Source organism: Chinchilla lanigera, unplaced genomic scaffold (genome assembly GCF_000276665.1).
Source record: "Chinchilla lanigera isolate Chin_1 unplaced genomic scaffold, ChiLan1.0 scaffold00073, whole genome shotgun sequence".
Lineage (NCBI taxonomy): Eukaryota > Metazoa > Chordata > Mammalia > Rodentia > Chinchillidae > Chinchilla > Chinchilla lanigera.
Window position 1 is genome coordinate 5252303 of NW_004955474.1, and position 6933 is coordinate 5259235.

The 6933-nt window shown below is 41.6% G+C and overlaps 1 pseudogene; it reads right to left on the reverse strand.

The window, feature by feature from the left end:
* Positions 1–1892: 1892 nt before the first annotated feature.
* Positions 1893–6559, reverse strand: LOC102003440 (annotated as a pseudogene).
* Between the last annotated feature and the right edge of the window lie 374 nt (positions 6560–6933).

The window sequence follows — 6933 nt, forward strand, 5'->3', positions numbered from 1 at the left end:
CGGTTGGGCTGGGGATGAGGGGAGAAAGGGAATGGAATGGAGGTGTGGACAAGAGTCTGCTGGTGTCACTCTGCTACATACTACTTGAGTTCCAGGCACTCATGCGCTATATCTCTCAATAGGCACATTCATGTGGTGTTGGAGCTTTCTGTGGGTGTCTGGCTATTTCTCTGATGGGAATCATGCACTTTCATGCCTCTTCTTGTGACCTTCCTTTTAACTCCTGCTCCCAGTTTAACTCCTGCAAGCTGTGACTTCTGGGATTTGCTTATCTGAGCCCAGGTACTCTCCTGGCATCTACTTGATTCATGGGAAGCTTACCATCTTTGCCTTGCAAAACCCAAGGGTTTTTCTAAGTGCTGCTTTCCACCCTTCCTTGCTATAGCCAGAAGGTATAGACAGCATTTGCCTTCTAAATTCACTAGGCAAGAAGCAGATAACAATCCCTAAGTCCATCATTTCCCAAACCCTGTGGGACATACAGAATTGTCCTTAGAAATTTCTCATGGGGTTTTCCTTTGGTCCTCTGGTAGGACCAAAGTTCTGGATTCAAAAGTTCTGTAGTCTTGTAAACATCTGTCAGGGAGTGAAAGTAGGTCATCCAAGTGGTATGAGTTGGTAAGGCTGGAGCAGCCTTTTAGTAAGGCCATTCTTGATGGGATTATTTCTTTTTTTTTTAGTTTTCTGAGTACTTCTTGCCTATTATTCTTTATTTTTTAAAGAATCATTAAATTTACTATTTCTTTTCCATCATTTGGTACATAGCCAAGGAACATTAGAAAATTAGAAATCATAAATTACTTTGTAGAAAAACGATTAATTCCTCCCTTCTGTATACACACAAGTATTTCTAAAAATGCACAAAACCACTTCCCTATTACAAAGTTATTTGAAAATGTACTGAGGACAAACCCATGTTTGTAACTTTAGGCCAATAACATAAAAAAGTATAATCTACAGAAACGTATGAAAAGTAATACATGGCAATAAATTCTAACTGAGAGTAACATGGACCTGGTTTGTGCTGTAAGTTTTGAATTTGAATCAAAAGATTTAAAGGGAGATGTGCCAGATCTACTCTCTGTAGCCGTCTATTAGGTGTGACCTTTAGGAGATTCTTTCTAAATTTTTATTTAATTATTTTGGAGGTGAAGTGGATCAAACCCAGGGCCTTGCTCATACTAGGCAAGTGCTTTGCTGCTGAGGCCCATCCCCAGTCTTTAAGGGAGGTGATTCTTAACAGAAAGGGCTGTTTCTGGGAGCACGGCTACGGGTGGGTACATGCAGTTCCCAAATGTCTGTCTGTTGGAAGAAAAACCACCCAACTTTCTCCGTATGCATGGTATAGAACAGCTTGCACATGTGCTCACTAAGATGAATGTCAGATTGGCATTTAGGCATCTTTTTGTACAAGTGTTGCTTTGCAGAGGAACATTTTCCGGGTTCTATTCATTTCTTCATTTCGACGTGACGTTTCTGCCTGATCTCCACAGTACCATGATACTTAAGTTGCTTCTCCTGGGCTTATCCCAGATGAAGGGATTCTCTTGGGCCATGGTTTGCTAATTTGCCATGGAGGTTTAGCACCTTGCTGTAGAAAGAGGTCAGAATCTGATCGTGAAAGCTTTCTCTGTAGCTAGGAAATCCTAGTACTTAGAAACACACACCTCAGACAAAAGAAGTGGACACTTATCAGAATTTTTGTCCATTCTTTGAGGAGAGACATGGTGAAAAGTTTTTGTTGCATTTATTATTTTAGCCACAGAAAAGCTTTAGGGAACCTTCTGAAGACAAAGTCTCAAGCCAGTTATTTAAAAGTGTACTTAAGTCTAAGCAGTACTCATGATGAGTGTCATCTTGCATGCTCATTTGTGGCTAATTTAACAAACCCATTACTGTTGAGGCTGGGAGATACCAGCCTCCTGGGAGGTGGTCAGACTGCCAACAGTCTCTGGGTCCTTGGGCAAGACTGAGACATCAGCTGTGTGCCTGCAGATCTTTCGCTGTTTCCCAGGAGCCGATTGCTTCAGTCTGGGCCTCTCCTTGGGCAGGTCCTTGCTTCCTTTATCAGCCATCTCTAGACTGCTCCGCTCTGGCAGGTGACTATATTTGTGTGACTCTTTGCCTCTCTGGCTCATGCAAAGAATGTTCTGTAAAATTAGGGACACTTCTATCTCTTGCTGCAATCCCTCTTGAAGTCCTTCCCTTAAACTGACCAATGAGTAGATGAAGTGAAACTGTCTTGCCAAAAGCTCGTCTGGTAGATCACACACTCTTGAGTTCCATTTTTCCCTGATCTTCACAGTCACGTACTCCTTGTGGTCTGTTTCAACAGCATCATCTAATGAACGAATGCAATGAGGACATGCACCAACACCCTGAAGCAGAAGCAGCTCCACCACAAAGACGCGCTCTTCTCTCAGCTGTGTTGCCCTTACCGTTAGAAGCGTTAATAGAGGCCCCGTGCTGTAACAGCAGTGCTTCGATTTGGCAAAGGAGCAGGCATAAATGAGAGGTGTGTTTTCACTTCAGCCCTTTTTATTGGTTTTTGTATTAGAATCCAGTAGGTACTTCACCACCTGAAAGTGGCCCTTCTGGCCGGCCAAGTGGAGGAGCATGGCTTGGCTTGTGTTCCTGGCACTCGAGTTGGCACTATGCTTCAACAGGAGGGGGATGAGGTCTGCTTGACAGTGCAGGGGAGCGATGTGCAGTGGGGAGGAGCCATCCTGGTGGGTCACATTCACCCTGAGCCCCATGGTAGGAATCTCTGCCAGCTTCTTTTGAGCTGGAGCACATTTTGGGCCCTGGTACAGTGTGTGAAGGAATTCAAGATCCACCACTCTGACAGTGTCCTCCACTTCATCCAGATCCTTCTCCTTCCACCCCAAAAGGTACTGCACCATCTCCAGGTCTCCATCAGCAACTGCTCTTAAAGGTTTTTCTATCTGTCGTCCTTCCTGGACTCCTCTTGTCTATTGGCTGACACGGAGGAGAAGCTGGAGGTGGAAGAGCCCTGGCTGCTGAAATCCACAGTGTTGAGGGGACAGTGCAGGGCCCTCAGGAGGGTTCAGTCTCCTTTCAAAGGACAGATGGTGGGCTTCCATTATAGACAGGATCTTTGGGTTTAATGCACACTGAGCACCATTTCTTTCAGCCTGTTCTGGGTCTCTGTGGGTGCCCCATTCCGTAGCAGTGTCTCTATGATACCTTGGTAACCCCAACATGCAGCTATGTGAAGAGGCGTGTCTCCTTTCTCAGTGCCAATATCTAGTCTACAGAACTGCACATCATGGTAGACCAAAGCATTCACACAATCTTCATGCCCATAGATACAGGCCGAGTGTAGTGGGGTGTTGCTGTTGTTGTCTTGCACCTCGAATCTGGCCTGGTAGTGTTGCTGCTGCAGCAGCAGCAGTAATTAACAGCAGCATCATGTTCTGGTAGCCCCTCTGACATGCCCGGTGGAGTGGATTGGACCAGTGATAGCTTGTGGCATTCACCATGGAACACTTGGAAACCAGGTAGTAGATGAGGGATACCTGCCACATGCAGAGGCCTATGCAGAGGCTCCTCTGTCATCTCTGGAAAACAGAATGACAATGGATGGATCACTGAACTTCCCAGAGACCAGTTTCTTGCAGTCATCACAGATGCATAGCGAGTGGCACATCTTTTGGACAACATCTTTGTCGTGGTCTTCTTGGCTCAGAAGTCTTTCCACCTCCTTCTGGTCACCTGATGTGATGTGCTTAAATAGGCAGTCATCAGGAGTTGAGGTCATCTTAGACAGTAAGCTCATCCTGTGCTTAAGGAACAGTCTGTCATCAAAGCCCTCTGACTCCTGGGGTGGTTTCCTGGAAGTCTTCCTTCCCAAATATATTTGATTGCAGCCTCAGTTGAGGTTAGACAGTACCCCAGTTCATCTTTTGCTGAGTTGCTAAGTCTGAAGTTTTTGATGTAACTCAAATTCAGCATCCAATTAGGGATCTGGAAATTTTATCTTCACCATTTCCCTTTCTTTAAGAGACCCAAATAGCAGATGTCCTCTGCATTTAATTTGCACAGTGGTGTTCAGCCATGTATGTGTCACACATAGGTAGTGTAGTCCACTTTGGCAATGTAACGTCAGGATGTTGAAAAGGTCAAAAGTACATCCTGGAAATAGCTAATGATAAGCAATTAATTATGAAGCCATGGAATCTTCTCCTTTATTAATTTTCTAGTTGCAAATACAAAAAGTGCATGCTACAAGTAAATAAATGATTTAAAAATCATCTGAGTCTAAAGAGTAACCAACCTCTGTAACTTAAAATTTTTACAGAGATAACCATTGCTCACAATATGTTTTCTTAAATTTACCAATCTTTTATTATTTTTGTGATGACTATATCATTATTTTATCTTTAACTCTCATGAAATATATATAAAAAGCTTTTCTAATCTTGAGCTTATGAAAATATTTGTTCACATTTTCTTCTAGCACTTTTATGACTTTAAATCTTACATTTTATTCATTGATTCCAATCTAGATAGCACATTCCAGGAGTGCAGGACTCTATTTTTTTCTCTATATCTTCAGGGTCTAGTTGTCAAGTGATGCATGAATGAATTTAGTGTGAAAATAAATGATAATGGCTTTTGGAAAGTTATTGAATGGCAAAGTGAAAGATGTAGGGAGGTTATACTTTTATGTTTCTGCAAGAAAGATTTAACATAACACACAATGTAGGCTTTGGGAGTGCAGAAGGTAGGGCAAATTGTTGGGAGTTTGGTGAGGAGGAGCCTCATCATCATAGTTTGTATTTTGTTGATACAGCTTCTGCAGTCTTATAATTTCCCAATCACAGTGCCAATGGCTCTTTCTGGGTGGTTCTTCAACAGTTGTTTAAGTGGTTAATATCCATCACTAGTTTTAAACTAGGGCTGCCATTTGTATTTCCAAAATTTACTGTTCATTCTTTGAATATGTAATGATGCAGAACATTTATGCAGAGATATAGGAACCAAAAGCTGGAGTTTATGCACCTGTCCTTTATTTCTTTCTGTGGATGATTAGGTTACTTCTGTGGTAGAATCTAGGCTGTTTCACTCTTCACATGCTTATTTGCAGTGCTTTGGACACACTTGTGTGTCCTAAGGGAAAAAGGTAGGTTATTCAGTTTCCTAATGAGAGTTGGAAGTTGGTATTCTACTATGCAAACTGATTTCAGAACTTGGGATATTACCAAGAAGTAGAAGTCAAGGTATAAAGATTCATCATTTTTTTATTTCATCTGTACTAAAAATTATGGAAGGAGCTGAGATCTGATAACAGACTACGCAGCTATAGCCAGCTTGAACAAAAAAGAGAGCTGTATTTCTTTTGCTGTATCCTCTAGCTTTGTTGGTATTCCCGTAATTGCATGAAAGTCTTCCTCATTAACATTTTTTCTTTTTTGTTTAAATTATAGATTTCATAGTTTTTATTTCTCTGCAATTTTTCTCAAAAGAGAATTTCAAAAATTTTTTTTGTATTCAACTCTGTGTTCTCAGAAGCACCATGGAAAATCTTTCGGAGGTTAGATCTAGTTGGATTACTTGGGAAAAAAAGCAAGTTATCAGTTTTGTGTGTGAAATCAACAGTAAAGTACAGACATTTTGTTGTAAGTGTTAAGAGATGATCAGTACATTATATGATGATGTTTAAAAGTGCCTACTGTCTCCAGAAGTCTTCCTCTCACCTTTTCTTCCTAGTGCTTCTGCACAAGATTGTAGGCTCCCCAAAGGTCTTAGTGAGTGAACCGCTAGCTATTTTGCAGGCAAGTGGAGCGCTCTGGAGTGAAGGAGTGTGTAATCACCAAAGTAAAGCTGATTGTAATCAATACTTTGTAATTAATGCAAGGACATGCTCCTTTGTTCCTTTTAGTATTGATGGGGGATCATGCTTAGCACATGGAGAGATGGATGAACCTCTTTAGTTGGTTATTTTGGAGATATCATAGGTATTTCTACTTTCTAGGTAGGTATGCCCTTGAGTTTGCAAAGCAATATATCCCTGGAAGCTTTCCTATGAGGCAGGCAATAAGAAAGTGACAGCAAAATGCTTCACCTTACTAGACAGCAGGGCTGCTATCTCAACGAGTCCACTTACAGTCCCTCCATTTCCCACACCCTTCCTGTGTTATGCATCGCCAACTCTAATCAGCTCTGCTTCTAAAACATGCCCAGATTCCATTGACTTTTTTCTATTCCACAGCCACCAACCTAGTCTAAAATGCTACCATCTCTCACCTGGACACTGCTGTAGCTTTCTTTTTTGTCTTCCAGATTCTACATTCATTCTCTTATAATTTGTTCTCTGCACAGCTGTTCTTAGCAATGATATCTTAAAAATATTCAGTAGAATGTAGTATCCTCCTACTTGAAACCATCAATGGTTTCTCACAGCTCTCCAAATACAACCAAACTCTGTGTAAAATGTCTTCAAGGTCTCAGACCTCCTGTCCCAGTTCCCCCTGTAACCTCATACCTCTTTATAGCTCTTCTTAATAATTTCCTTATTAACACTTTTCTCAGCCATGTTGGCTTCCTCTCTGGCCCTCTGGCCCACAAAGGCTTCTTGTATGCTGCTCTTCCAGCCTGCAAAAGTCTTCCCTGGCTCTTGGGGGGTTTGCTCATCTTCATAATTCTTTTAGCAAAAATGACAGCTATTCAGAGAGGTTTTCTCTCACTATGCAGTGTGAATTGGCCTTTTGTAGTGACTATCTCATTATAATCTTCATAGCAGTTATGGTCTATAAGGAGATTTTATTTACTTGTGAAATCTCTTGCTCCACCGTTGGAAGGTAAGTAAACTCACAAGGACAGGAAGCCCCCCATCTGATTCATGATGTTGTCACTAATCCTTCACAAATTGTGTGGCATGTAATAAATGCTTGATGAATGAATGAGTTA